This window comes from Ooceraea biroi, chromosome 2 (assembly GCF_003672135.1).
Source record: "Ooceraea biroi isolate clonal line C1 chromosome 2, Obir_v5.4, whole genome shotgun sequence".
Classification (NCBI taxonomy): Eukaryota; Metazoa; Arthropoda; class Insecta; order Hymenoptera; family Formicidae; genus Ooceraea; species Ooceraea biroi.
This window is the reverse complement of record NC_039507.1, coordinates 617,038-633,057: the sequence shown is the minus strand read 5'-3', so window position 1 is coordinate 633,057 and position 16,020 is coordinate 617,038. Positions and strand designations below refer to the sequence as shown.

Genomic DNA, 16,020 nt, shown 5'->3' with positions numbered 1-16,020 from the left:
ATAAGTGACTTAGATCCTCTCGCATCTCGATAACGCCTTTTAACGAAATCCCTCGGCGCGATCCAGCTGAATCACCTGATCGTGAAGGGCACTCTGGCACCTCGAGCAGGAAATATAAATTAATTCGGGCCGTTTTAAGGGGCGAAAGTCGTGACGTAGTAGAGGGTGGGCATCCATTCAGGCTCCATTCATTCGTCCTAGCGGGACTATAAATCTTGCGTTCCCGGATTCATTGTCCAGTTCGACGATCCCTTCGTGAGAACCGGACGTATATGGACATTTTTCTCGCGCATCCATTTAATCCTACGCGCACTTGTTTCGACACTCGGACGGGAAAATATAACGCTTCCGACCGTAAAATACATAATAATAATAATAATATTTATACAAACGGCAGAATCGTGTTCATAGTTTAGAACAAATAACTTGCACTTACGTAGAGTTTAACGTTTATCATCTTAATCTCGGCAAATAGTAAAACTTCCCTGGCACGTTTGGTAACGCGGATTGTTCGTCGTTTCGCAGCTTCAACTTTATCGGCACAGTGAGTAACCGACGGAAAACGAACTGCACGAGCATCAGAATTATCGCGTCGAGGGAATCTCCCGTCTGCTCCGATTCGCAGATAAATTCTCGGATAAAATTCTGTTAGCGGTCCGGGACGGAGAGATGGATCTTCGTTATCTCCGTACCAATAAACGAGTCGTTTGCCAGTAATTAACTACGCGGCCAGATAATGGAAGCCCTCGGGAGCAGTCACCGGGGGAGGAAGGAACCCCCGTGAAGACTCGACCGCAGTCTGTCAGAATGGAGGACCGCATCCAGTCGATACTCTCACCCCTCTTCCCCTCCGTGCCGCGACACACGCGTGGCGCGATATACGCGCCACAGAGAAAAGGGCCGTTTAATCCCATTGGGAGTGCTAATCTTTGCGCGCAGGAAGTTCCCCTCCTACCTCGCCGGGAACCTCATAAACCCACGACGCGTTGCAACAATGCTCGGATCCGCCACCGTGAAAATAGGCCGTACGATACGTCGGCCTGCCCTCTCCAGTATTCGCCCCTATCGCCACTTTCGCAGCCTCCAATTTGTCGCCATCGAAAGATTTCTGTAAAAAGTAGCTTTTATGGAACGCTGTGGCTCGCGAACATCCTTTTCCTACAAAGTTTTTCTTTTACAAATACATAGTTCCTTCGCATAAAATCGCTTTGCGTTAGTACATCGGGTTGTGTGTTATTAATTTTGAGTCTTTCGGAAACTCGATCGATTAACATAAGATTCTCTTACAGTTTTCTTGAGCTAGTTATATTTTGTGTGATCGCCGTGCGCCAGAAAATTCGAAATCGTTTATTACAAGTGATTTAGTTAAATAATTAATATCATCAATGAGTATACTATGTGATAAAATATTCAGGCTTTTTAATAATATCCGAAATGGACGTTACAATCTTGCTTTGATCTTGCTGCGGTTATTCGGGGAAAATGGGTTGCCACTTACGTCACGGATGCATATCTGAGATTTTGAGTACACGCGTATCTGTAGGCAGCCACACGACAAACGTGCGAGGACGAACCGAGAGAAGTCCCGAAACGCACGATTGGCTCCCTGGTATCTCCCCTGGACGGTTTCTCCTGCAGATGGAGAAACCGTCTTCTCGTTTCCACCTCGACTCGTGTTCACGGGCTTGTCTCTGGCCTCCCTTTCAGAGACAGAGATGTCGGAGACAGGTTGACGCGTGAGATGGAATCTAATCTAGGAATGTTTGTAGGAAGCCGTTTCCACATTCGGATCTCTGGAATTCCAATTGCTCATTTAACTCTTCAGGACTTTACCGTTTCACGGGAGATGAATCATTGGAAGATGGTACATAGACAACAGTTACATTCATTTAGAAAAAACAAGAAAAACGGTAGAATATCTATACATCGCACCAAACAGTCGCGCGTTTCAATCGGCGCGTTTCTCGCAAGACTGACGTGTTTTGAAACGCCGCGGAGAGCCTCAACATCTGAGAGATTACGATTTCAATTGCGACAAGTGTGTGCCAAAATCGTCCGACGTTGAACGCATCACGCTGATACGACGTGACAAGTGAGAAAGCGCAACCTGTTGTGGAAGGAGTCGGCGAGGCTCGCTCGAAGAGCCGACTCGGACGCGATCGATTTCAGATGAATACGACGTATCTGTTGCGCGCGCCGTTGTATCTTTATTCCCATTTTGACCGAATAAGAGAAAAACGTTTCCCGTCGGCGGGATCGAGCAGCAGCTCAAAAGGGATCGTCCGCCCGCCTCGAATACTCGAACACGTCCGCGTGCTCGTCCCGGTCAGCTTTCGAGAAACGAGGCGATCGGACAGGTTGACGCGCGAGATGGAATCTGCGCCTTACGAGGGACGCCCGCAGAATGTATTCTACGTGTCGCCGATGTCAAACGGTTAAAAGGCCCTGAGACACGACTGGCCGTGTAGTGCGCGATGTCTATAGCATCCTACGTCGGCGTCACCCAAATTTCTCCGAGGGCTCGTCGTACAAAGAGAGTCGTCCCTCTCAACGCACTTGCGGCCGATAGGATCGCGATTTCTCTCTCGCGATCTTTTTTTATTCTCGAAGAAATATCCCCTGAAAAATATTTTATTTTATAAGTGTCCAATTTTCTTCAAGTCTGGTATCAAACATCTTCATCGTTGCCTACATTGTCAGTATTGATAATATTTGTGTTCGTCTTGAGGCTTTTATTCTTTTGTAATTTTTCTTTTTATTTTTACTTTATTTTCTCGTCGCATGAAAGACTGTATACGGGCTTGAGAATTAGTTTGAGAAACTGCGGCGAACGTAAGTGACCGCTGCGAAGCTATGGCGAACGATGAAGAAGCTCCATTGAAACGTCATTGAAACGTAACAGTGAATCCGTGAAAGACAGGCTATTTTTCCATCGAGACCCGTATCTGGACCATTTTCTCGTGTTCTCTGCCTTTCTCGCGGATCGGTTCGTCCGATGACAGGTGAATCGTGGAACATTGTGTCGAGTTGGGGAATAATGTATCCGTCGTACCTCGATCGAAGCCTCATGTCACCATCTCGATTTTCGGGACGATCTTTCTTTTATTTATCGTGCTCTCGTCACCTTTGGCCGATGATTCTTGGATGTCGCGTAAACACGTAATTCGATCGGAGATTGCTGGGAAAGTCGCCTAAAAAAATCTCCAAAAAGACATTGGTACTCTGGGAGGAAGGTATAAATTGAAATATCTTTTGCAATTTACGTTGCTTAATATGAATTTCTTTAAAAATTCAAAATAAATTCAATGATATATATTCACGGATATTGTATAATTAATATTTATTGTGTGGCACTTCAATACATGAGATCTGAAAACAGCAAACCCGAGACTAGAGCAGGTAGAAAATTTGCAAAAAAGTTGCAGAGTTGTCTCCGATATTCCAAGGATGTTCTTGCTAAGAATGTTCAGTTTTTAAATAAATCACTTTCCTATTATCTCTTGAGATTTTTACTATTATTATCGTAGCAATAGTATTCTGAAACTTAATCTTTTTTTCAGTATTTTGCATACAGCATTATATATTTGGAATTTGACTCCCAAAGGACTCTAACACATAATAGGCAGAAAATCCTATTTCCTCAGGACAACAGTAAACAGTATAGATCTCAGTTGCATGACAACAGCAATTGTTTGGACGAGAACGTCACCGTTCCTTAGGGATGAATATTTCTCAAAATTGAAGAAACTTAATGTCTATACAAAGAAAACAAGACCTCTATTGACTTTGAACTAATGGATTTTTTTTCTCTTGAGAAAGACAGCGTTCGTTGAATGCAGTCGCATTCTTCATTATTCCGTGACATATACAAAACAACGCTTATTATATACATGTTAACGATGATGATCATTAATCATATATTTCTAAACTGCACTGACATTTCTCAGAGCAATCATACTTGTGAGCGAACGTCGATCATCTCTTTCATCATTTCGTGTATCCAGATTCCGCAATTTGTCGAAATAAATTAAGTGACCTCTGCAGAATTATTTTTTTACAAAATTATGTTGAGATAGTATTCCCAGTTCGTATGCACATCGTGCAGTTCCTGCACAAATTTTGCTTCTCGCAAAACCCTGCTTGTCCTGATGCGTTTCTAAAAAAATTTTTAGCGCACAATGCAGCACGAAAGAAGAAGAACCGGACGACGGAGGTGCATCTTGTCCGTGTCAGACTCCTGAACAAACTGCGTTTACACGTTGCTCGCAGGGGCCTGGGTAAACAGCGTTTACAGGGGCCCGCACAAACGGAACGTCAAATTGTAACAAACTGATCTATAACTAAATTACACGCTGTGTATACCCGACCCGTAGTCGCGCGCTGTTCTCCACCGTGCAGCTATATAAACACGTCAGCACGGCGCATTGTGTCCGGGGCCCCGAATACGAAGATCGAAGCCGGCCATTGTTGGGCCCATTGCAGCGTTGAAAACGCGATCGTCTCCCATTCTTCGAACGCTCGTCCGTGCTACATGTGCACACGTGTGTGTATACTCCGACGAGCAGAAGCTCGGCGAATTTGGGTTTCTTCCGGGGTGTGCACGACGTCTCCGACAGCGAGCTCCGCGAGAGGAATCGCTTTCTTCGCTTTACCTCTTCACCCGTTTGGGTCATACTTTTTTTTCCTTTTTGCGTAAGGGTAGGTGTTGCCGCGAGACAACCCGCTGCGCGATCTCACGACTCTGCATCTCCCGAATTCTCCCCGAGAGAATGAGAGATGCGCAGGGGACCGTGCGATTAGAGGATGATTAAATTCCCGTTGCAGATCGGATCTTAATCGGCGATGTGGCGCGTGTCGATCATGAGTTGAGAACGGAAATTCGATTTCTGACGTCTGGTTTGAAAATTGTATCAAAAATTGTGTTAAAATTATTTCCTCGAGTAGGTTTCGACAAAAAGTCAGAGATGTGAAATCTTTCTGGATGAGTTAATGAAGGTGCAATTTTATAATTGCGAAGGAGTACGTGAATCGAAAGAGCGAGGAGAGAGGAGATTCCGCTGATAACCGACTTTTGTTCTCGAAGGATTCACACAGCACGGCGGTGGGATTAAACGGAAGCTCGCTAATCGGTGCGTAATCTGAGTTTTAGCTGCCGGCGGTGGACCGACGAAGCACGTGCTTGACGCTCCGCGAATGCCAATTGATCCCTTTATGAGGTACTGGCTACCAATGCAGAAAATCTTGTTACTGTAAGCAGTACTTTATTGTTTCCCCGAGTAGTTTTCGCGTGATTGGATTAAGTTGCGAAGGCGTTATCTCGAGAATGTTCATTCCGTTTATTCTATTTCGATCCATTCCGATGCAAATCTGACAATGCAAGATAGCAACAATAACTTACAGTAAGACGTTATCTAGTTTATCTAGTTAATCTAGTTTTCAAAAAATTGTTTTCTTGAATAAACTATTCAGTGTTAAAAACCTGGTGCCACGGCTGAACGAATGTATGCGGTGAGAAGAAAAGCGACCACACGAGAATCGTTCGTTCAACGCAGCGACGCTTTCGAGAGGTAATAATGAGATTACTATTCGCGTCTCTGATGGACCTGGTTGCAGCCTCCTAGTCGATTGTAACATCCGGTCAAAGCCGGGAGTTTGGTAACGAGCTCCACAAAAACCAGCGTGCTGTACGATCCTCAAAGGACCGACGCTATTCATCGACGCTACTTAAAGAATCGTCAATGCGCGCCCTTAACCCTTACTTGGGCGGACATGCATCTCCTTTTCCCGGAAGCAGGCATCGAGGATCGTTATTCTTAGCCGCGGAAGCAAATACGCGTACCGGCGACTACCGGTGAAAACTTTGAACGAAATTCTCCTGGAGAATTTTTCGGCTTTGCCAATGAGACTACCCTCTCTTGGAGAACATGACAGGACCAGAGAAAGAGAGAAAGAGAGAGAAAGGAAAAGAGAAAGAGATGAAGTAGACGCGAGGCCACGGAAGACGAAATACAGGACCGTCGACAACGCACATCTAAGGGAGAGAAAGTGTCTTCTTCTGCTGATAGTACGTAACAGAGTAAGAGAGACAGAAAGAGAGAAGGAGAGAGATACGAGCAGAGAGGAAGACCAGTTTAACGCCGACCTTTAACCAATTCATAGGCTCGGGTTAAGCCAGGATTTGTGGTTTAGCACTGATGGTGTTTCCTACCACGGGAGATTTAGCAGTTTCTGCGGCAGACCGTCCTCGGACCGCCACCGTCCCGTCGCACTCCCTACGCCTCCCTCCCGGCCAGGTAGACTCACGGAAGTGCGGGTGGACATGAAATTTCATGTCGCTTTTGCCACAATCGAGCCGTATATCTGTCTAACCGTGTCCTGATAGCCGCATGAATCGTCGGGCGGATCGCCTATTATTATCGGACGATTTACTCGCGATTTACTCGGAGCGAGGAAACTGAAGAATTCCAGAGTATCGAAATATCGTGGGACACTGCGAAAAGAAACTTGCTTTGACTCTTAGAGAAAGATTTCTTAACATTCCTTTTATTACCGAGAAGGTCTGAATACCTGGCGTTTGACGAATGGAAATTTAAATATTTATCTTGTACCGTTATTCAATAAAACGTGTCGCATTTAACTCGGAAGATTTCCCCTGAGGAACATATCGTGTTTTCACGTAGCAACCTTCGTCGGCCCTTAGTTTCGATCTTATTGTCTCGCATAGAATTTTCGCGGAAGCTCGAAAACCCGAACAAGAGTACGGCGCCATGAAATCCAAGAGACTAACCGTGAAGGGTTTGTGGACGTGCTGTCGCCATTAGCTTGTCCCGAGTTTCTAAAGTCTTGCGGTGGCCGTTGACATGAGTATTATAAATGTTGGGTCACAGACAATAGATGTCATAACTTTAGATGGCTAATGAAAAACTGTCACAAGCGATCATATTTCAAGGTCGAAACATCATTGTTACGATCGAGTAGATTTGTGGAAACGAAAGAAAGAGAAAGAGGGACCATAGATAGCAAGTGATAACGAAATCGCCGATGAGCGATCGTTCGACGAAAGCAATTACGAAATTAATCGACAGATTGGAATAAATTATGATAAAATGATGACGATGACGCGTAGATGAATAATTTGGGTAATCCATGGCTTTCCGTACCTTTCGCTTTCCTCCGAAGGGATCTTTCCCGCACGAAGGCAAGAATTCGTTAGTTCGGTCACAAAAATGTACCGTTATTTCTGCGAAAGAGAACCCTCGCGGAACTCGCTCTGAAACCGTTAGGTCTCCACTCTAGACCGACTTTATATGCGAAGGGTTGAAAGGTTTGAAAAATCTTTTGCGCTGGAAACGCAGCGTTTTCACAGCGCTCATAGACGTTTCACACGCACGCTACACGCGTCATGCACGATAAACGCAGTCCGTGCGAGCAATGTAAGCGTTAAATCCGGTAATCGTCTAATTTATCAGCTCGGCTTAATAAATCTGCGTGACTTTCAAACGGAATCACGCGTCACCGACGACGCGCGAATTAAAGCATTTCCCCGTGAAACTGATAAATCACGGTGTAAATAACGTATTATTATCGACTCCTCCGACTCGGTAATAACCGATAATGCTTCGTGCCCGCCCGTTCGATAGCTTTTGATATCGTAGAACGTAATATTTCACGGTCTTTACGGGGTATTTCAGCGAAGCCGTCGTGTACTTAGGCGACATTGTAATAGGAGCGAAATTTCCGGCGAAAATTCCTCGCTCGAATATAATACCGCGGCGATAGATATATATATATATACGCCGGAAGCGCAATCTTTCGTCGACGTCATTACTCGGCGTCCATTAGAGCTCTCTCACAAAGCAGCCGCCGCTGCTGCGCCTGCAGCCCTTTGTGCATTCAATATACACCATTGCCCATCCACGTGATGTAAGTTTTCTCGAAATTCACGGAATTGAAAGCTCTTTCTCTCTCGCTCTTTCTCTGTCGCTGTTCCTGCCATTCCTCTTCTTCTTTGCGCCTCACCGAAAAAGCTCATCTGCAACGCACGTTTTGCCGTTAACAACGTATACATAATACGTTTTTACGCACACTATATGCATCCCTGCATGCATTCGTTTCTCGTGTTACATCGTCACGCAAGTGTGGCTGTGGAAAAATGCGGACACGCAATTTGCGTGGAGCGCCTCGAATTTCACTTTTGTACTGTAATTACATGATAACGTCGACTATTCATCCCGTAAGCGGAACTTTAAACGCGCACGTACACGATCCGTAAACTGATTATCCTGTACGTTGAATTTTTCATTTCGCTTGAATGGTTCACACGAACCAGGATCCCCCAGGTTGCCGGTAGACTTCACGTTTTCTCATTTCGGGTGCAACAATGTTGCGCAATAATCTTTTCAGAGATGATACTCATCGCGAGGCGTTTTGCAGTTCGCCACCACCACCGTCTCGACCACGCCAGGCGATTTTGTGTGCAAAACTGTCGATTTGACCACCTTCGCCTGCGGGGTTTATCCCAGCATCAGCTTCAGCATCAGCAGCAAAACAGCGGCGGCGACGATGGTGATGTCGCGCTGGAACGCGTCGGAGAAAAATATTCCCGTGCCCGTGGAAGCCCCCGGAGACGATCGCAGGGCACACGCACGAGAAAGGGCCGCTCTCCTCGACACGAAGCGTGCCCCTCGCCGCATCGGCATACCTGTCGGTCGCCGTGGCGTGGTAAATATGTGACCGGCCCCGCGGCACATATATATCCGCACGTAGCAGCCCAGTTGGGCCTCTAATGATGATCTACGGTTAGCTACCGCGCACAGCTTCTATAAACCTCCTAATTTCTCCTCTATAAATTCGTCGACGAGGCGGGGGAAGGGGTGCAGAGGCAGCCCCCCCGACCTCTGCCTCACGGCCGCCCTTTCTTCGTTGCGCTCGCTTGATCTTCTTCTCCCTACCAGGATCCCGGGCACCCGGGACCATCTCGAGGGGGAGCCCCCTCATCGGCCTCTCTTTCCCAGTCCGCCGGAGCCGTCGTAAATGCGCGACTGTATTTAATATTTCGCGGAGCTGTGTGTGACGCGTATCGTTTATTATCGACCACCGCTCCCCCGCGAGCCCCGCGAAGACAGGGGGAGCGGAGGAGAATGATCCTCTGCGAGGGAACGAAGGCCGAAATGAGAAAAAAGAAAAGAAAAAAGAAAGAAGAAAAGAAGAGAAGAAACGAGACGAGGATCGTGGATCCGTGATTCCCGCCGAGAATCGACGTGCGCGGGAGACTCGCGCGACAAAGGCGGACCGTGAGAGACTCGCGTGCTTTTTTATATTTCGGCCAGCTGAGAAAACAGTGCTCGCCACTGTCCTTGCATCTTCCACGATTCACTCTTGCGATCGATCGATCGATCGATCGGCAGGATCTCGGACGCCATCGCGAGTCTCGCGTTACCAGCCTCAAGTCGTAAAACGGCGCACTCGCGGGGACGATTCGCCTGATGTAGATTTTAATACAAGGAGCCATCATATACATATCCGCGACGTTTTAGAATTTAACCGGCAGTAATGCGAACCATGAGTTAGTGCGGAATGTGTCGGTCGGCAACGAGGAAAAGGCATAAAAATGCTAACGTTACGATCGCCCATTTGCGATTGTGTTCCCCGTGACAAAGTGAAATCGCCGCTTGCCGACGGCCACGGTGTCTTGATATCGGCAAGGGGCGAATTGTCGTCGGTAATTTCGATAAATAACCATCTACATTCGCGCGTTGCGCAGAAAATACAGAGTTTCGCGGCGCGTCCACGTCGTGTGACTTTTATTCGACGCCGATATTGTCGAGAGAGAAAGAAAAGATAGAAAGAATAGACAGATAGAGAGAGAAAGAAAGAGAGAAGGTATAACCCGCGCGGCGAAGTAACGCATTCCGCGGGGGGAACCGAGATATCTTTGCTTCGTTACTGCTGCGCCACAATGTAGACGTCAGCGCGGAATTCCCTCGCTCGCGGACCAACCTCACGTGATAATTCGCCCGATACCTCCGGAATTTGGAATCGAAGTGTACAACGTGGAGCGGGCTCAGATCACGACGAAAAAAATGCGTGCGTCTGTAAACCGGTTGCGCGAATATGGTATTGGAATTCGGGTGAAAGTGAATAAAGGTGAATGACGCGCGGGATGATTGTGGAACGATCCGTAAGATCGGTCGCACTATGAAGTGCCTGGCACGCAAGAAATTTCTTAATTTCCTCCCGGAGGAAATCTTGCCTCGACGTCATTCGTCCAGTTATCAGCCTCGACGCTGCAACTGTCTCGCGCTTTATCGAAAATTTCCAGCTCGTCGAATCGCCAAATTATCATCATCATGTTGCCATTGTCTACTTACTGATCTGATAAATTATACACGCATCAATCGTGAACATCAATGCGCAAAATATTAATTACTCACGCTTCCAACAAGTGTGATAGTTTATCGCAACTCGCGCATACACTACCCTTGACCTGCATAATACGAGTTTCTTGACTGCCATCCCCTTTGACTGATTGTGACTACAAGTTCGTTCCAAACTAGCAGATGCAAAGGAGCATCCTTTAGAATATTGGCAGATGAAAGCCAAGGCATAAATATTTATACATGTCTGCAATAATGAACGCTTGATTATGGGTATCGGAATCTAAGCTCTCCGCTAAACCCGGTGATAGTAGTAGCAGTAACAGTTCATGTTTGTTCTAGGAATACTCGAGGAACACGAGAACGTTACACGGGAATTTAGTAGTGTACAGCAATGTAATAACGCCTAAAGACACCTAAATATACGCGCGAAGACACTCAGGAAAGTTTTATGAAGCGCCAGGACGTAGTAGGCCAAGGTGACGTATCGCTCACTCTCGTGCAATTTCCTATTTTTCCTCCCTCGTCGGAGCGCAGCGCGCGCGCGGTTTTGCGAGCCGGGATGCCGGCAATGTACGATCCCGGCGGTTCAGGAGGAATCGAAGGGCGAATAGGAAACCGGAAGGGAGGGGAAAACATCAGGGCGGAGCCTCAACACGGGAGGAGGAATAAAACGCGCGCAAACTCGCGACGGGCACCTCTCTTTCTCTCCTTCTCTCTCTCTCTCTCTCTTGCTCTCCTCTTCTTCCACTTTTCTTTCCCCCAATACCCCGTACCCCGCCGCTTCGCCCTTCGTACGAGCCACCCCGGTCCGGTTTTCCTCTTTTCACCTTTATATGGATTTTTTTAGCCGCGTGCGGCCCTTCCTCCTCTCATTCATCGGGAGAGACAGAGAGAGAGAGAGAGAGAGAGAAAGAGACAGAGACCAGGAGCGAGATGCTCTTGCGCAAACTTGCTGCACGGGCCCTTCTCATTTTCCCTCGCTCGCTCTCCAACGTTTTCTTCCCTATTTTTCCTGCCTCTCTCGCGCGAGTGCTACAATTCAGCGGTTTTAATGCCTCGTCTATTTCCACTCCGTTGACAGCGGTCGTCAAGGTTCTCATGCTGCTCCATTTTTCTTAAATTGTGCCCTGCAGTTGCATTCCGTTTTCCTTCTCAAAATTCGCTTGCATAATAATTCCTCTCGTTCGTTCCCGAGAGATACTTGCGGTGCGGTACTTACCGAGAGGAACACGTAATAAGCATCGCTTGCTTCCCTTGCTGAGTAATCAAAATTTTCGATCCCTTTTTTCACGCTGTATATGTGTGTAATACACGCGGAAATTGCGCTCCAACACATCCAGTGATAATCCGAAGGCAGCAGCGGAAGTGACGATCCAGGAAGCTTTAATAATAACGATCCATTCCGATTTACGACGTGCAAATCGAAGTTCCGCGACTTTCCGCGATCGTTTCGCTGCGGCCGACTTGACTTCCCTCGAACCGGTTGTCGCCCGTAGGAAGCTTCTTTGTTAACTTCCCTTCCCTCTCAATTTATCGGGCCCCTACCAGGCTCGGTAACGAGTCACGCTCGTGCCAGCAATGGCGGCCGCGATGGCTAATCGCGTATGAAACGGCGAAGTTTACTCGCCGAGTCGCACGCGATTTTTGTTTCCGGCGCAAGCCCCTTAATCCTGCAATTGATTAACTTTCGATGCACTTGAAAGCGTCGAAATGTGCAGCGAGCAGAAACGCATGTTGGATTTCTGTGTAACATTCCAAAAGTTGCATCGTTAATTGCATCATTCAAGTGCTCCGACCTCGCAAACAACAAAAAGAATCGGTAAATCGTGGCTGCAAGTATGTCCGAATGAAATTTCTTTCTGGAGACACGTATTTTTAAAGTTGCATTAATCTCGTGTCCTTTATGCAACGCTTTATGCAATGCAAAGATAAAGTGTGGGGATTGCTGTGGCAAGAGATCTCTTTTCATCAATTCGACTACAGTTACATCACGCGCAACATTTACGTAAACTCATGGTGCCAAATTCATTTCTGACGAGGAAAAAAAGATACACATATCTCCTCGTTAACAGGTATTAAATCGACAAGTAGCCTATTCTTGAAAAAGAACACAAATCCAGCACGTTGAAGGGTAAAAGTGATTTTAATATTCGTTGTCGCTAAACTGCCATTGCACGATGAAATAAAAAAAAAAAGAGAAAAAGAAGGAAGACTGTATTTAACGGACCGTCGGAGATTAATGTTACCGTCTAGCTTGAGGAAGCTTGCTGACAATTAGCCGTCAGCTCTCTTCAATCCAATTAACGTGAGAGGATTATTTTGGAAACACCGGTCGCGGGGACATATTAGACTACCACGATTGTTCTTTGCAGCGAACGGATTAACCCGCAAAACGAGCGCGACAACGCCGGACGTTTTGAAGAATGCGGAATCGTCCTCGATCTCGCTTAATCGCCGGGCGATCGCGCGCTGCAGCATCCCGTCTACCCCTCTTGCCAAGAGGGGGTGCCAAAGTTTTTCCGGTTCCGGCAGTATTCGCGTTTCACCGAAATCGTCCCGACGGCGACGACGCTAATCGGCTTTCGCGAGCATTGAGGTGTTTAACGTCGCCGGGACGCGATTTCCGCGGGAGTAACACCGATAAACCGGCAAAACCGAATGTCAACCACCATCCAATCGTAGGATCGTAGCACGCGAGAGCAGCGTCGATCTCGGATTTCCGCGCGATCGATGGAACGCACGATTGCACGTCGGTCGGGTGAACGAAATTATGCATGGCAGCTTAAAAAGAGTACTCGCACGTGCCGTCCCTTTCTCGAGATAATTCGCGTGACAATGTGTGCCCACGTTCGGCGATACCTGCCGGCGTCTGTTTGACTGGGAATTTTTCAAACCAGACGTCGCAAATCCTGGGATTTGTCTCACCTGACGAACGTTGGACATTTTTCATTGTCCGTTCCGTCATTTGAGGTGAAGCGATGAACAACGGCGGAAGACCTACACACGTACGACACGTACATACGTTGTATTCAACGTACATTGAATGGAGTGTACTTGTCGTACGGTTAATATTGACACTGTACTTGTACGCAAGTAGATGGTAATGAATGCGATTGGACATGGCGATAGCACGAGTGTTTAAGAAAGAGCGACCACGACGATCACTGCGAATCGCAGTGTGCTTAGGATTTTAATTATCGGGCCGGGTATCGTAATAAACCGTAAAGAGAAAATTATAAAACCCCCATTGCGATCGTCAGGTCGATATGCGTCTCGCTCTACTTGAATACGTCTGGATATACCGGTCGCATGCGGATCGCCACCGAGCAGGACTTGCGTAATCGCGCGATAAGCACCGTGTACTACTCAGAATTCGCATGTACGTTCACATATTTTACTGAATTTAAATCGAACCGTGATTCCTTAGATCTCCCTCGCTGCCGCTGCTGCAACACCTCGTCGTTGGAGCTATTTATGCCGACTACGAAAGGTTGCTCTGAACAAGTTTAAAATAACACAACTTACACAAGCACGCGGAGCGTGTCGAAAGAAAAGAAGTGTGAAATCTGAAGCACGCAGCATTCATTAAAAGTAATTCAATCAACTTCTCTACGATTTCTCTGCAATTCGAACGCGAGTTATTTGCCCGGAGATGCAAAAAGACGCGCTCGCGCTCGGTCAAGGGTGCAAAATGCGTGACTGCAAGCAAGATTCTCTTTATCGCGCCTCGCAAATGCTCCTTCGCTCGGCGCAACGCGCGCAAGTATCCGCATTGGAATTATCGCGAGGTTGTCGCTTAGATTATAAACGATGCGTACACGCGTGTGCATCACGCACGGCGCACAGGACATGCGACAGCATCGGGTACAGCCAGCAACGAAGCAGTAGCAGTAGCGGCAGCAGCACGCGCGCTATTCGCGCGCCGTGCTCGTTGCACCGTTGCACGAGAGTTCACTATCTCTCACTCAATTTAAGCCTCATCCGCCGTAAGCGGATCGACCAAGCTGGCCTTTTAACGTCGGATAGTCTCGCCTCTCCCGGCTGCGCGGCATAGACGCCTATAACAAACATTATCCGCCATAATGCGCCCGTGTAAACATACCTACCTTCGTGGTGTATCAGCCCTCTCTCTCTCTCTCTCTCTCCTCTCCGCCCCTCCTCGTCGCCCGTTTTTCGCCCGAATAAAAACGTGTCCCGAAGTTTATTTAACTGTTTAGCGAAGAGTTAAGTTTCACGTGGCTAAGCCGACTTTTCGGCACGCTTCCCGATATCCGCGTGCTGCCGGTTTAACACGTGCCCGCTGATCATCGTAGACCGTCTGCCATGTTTCGACCAGCCACATGGAAAATATTGGAAAATATTTGCTCATCGAGCAAATGAACGTTTTATTTTCACACATGCTCGCAGTGATGCTAACGAAGCGCCGCCACGTATGCGTAAATGATTCATCATATCCTTTCCTTTCGTTAGCCAGCTTCGTCGACGAACGCGATTCACGTAACGCACTATTTATCAAGCCACATGATATGCTAAGCATCAAACATAACAATTGACTGATCAAACGATTATGCGATCCGCTGCGTTTTCGTACATTCGAATTGTTTCTGGCGCCACAGGTTTAGAGAACCTACGAAAAGTGACAGTTTCTCTTAAAAAAAGAACAAACTCGGAAAATTTCCACACTTGTCCGCATTATTATTTGTCTGTAGCTAAAGGAGAGATTGCACAGCAATCTCAGAAACAAATAAATGTCTCGGTTTTGTGGTTTATAATACAGAAAGTTCAGGTCAAATTCGCATAGCTCAGTTACTTGTATGCGGTTTCCGGCTCGGGCCCTCAGAAAGGACCCAGAGGACTCGTACGAATCTCCCCACCGCTGGCCAACTCCCACTTTCGGTTTTTCGGGAAGGGACCGTCCGGAAAAATGTCGTGTCAGGTAGGAAGAAGGGACAGTCATCATAGTACATTCGAGCATAACAGTTGGTCAGTTAGTCCGTGCTGCAGTTACAGTAGTTCCGACAGTGACATTGCATTCACGCACCATGTCAGCCGAAAAAAACGTGTTAAAGTATAACAATAGTGGCTTTACCGCAGAGGCTAACATTAAAGAACAGTCTCGCTATTTCGCTGTTGTTCTCGTCCTACGCTCGACTTACCGAAAAATCGCGTAGGTTTTACAGTGCTCTTGTGATTGTGTGATGGTCAATCGTTGTTCGGATATCATTCGAATCAGTTTTATCGATCGTAAAATCTGCCGCCGTGTTCGAAACGATTGATGTGTGCGATTATCAAAAGGAATGCATAAACAAGCTGTTGGATCCTTACGCTGCATGACGTAATGCAGACGTGAAAGCAATATACAGGTACGAGCTACGTGACGTATGCGAAGTGTACGAAGTATGGATGAATATTAGTTATAGTTTGTGTGTTCTTTCATTTTTATTTGTTAACCGAAGAAAAAGCCTGGGTTTCCTTAAAAGACTTACCTGATTGCGGCATTTCTTCCCGAATTTCTTTTTATGACCCTTTTTATCTGGAGGCAAACGTTTCCCGACACGTAACTCAACTAAAAAAAGAAAAATTTTGTGAGAAAATAAAATCAACCGCGAATCGAGCATTAAAAGTTCGCTCGCGTTCGCTA

General features: G+C 46.9%; 1 protein-coding gene across 1 annotated transcript in view; it reads left to right on the top strand.

The window, feature by feature from the left end:
- The window catches only part of LOC105282931 (homeotic protein ocelliless), a 49,434-nt gene that overhangs the window by 15,593 nt on the left and 17,821 nt on the right, over positions 1-16,020 (top strand). The window lies entirely within an intron of this gene.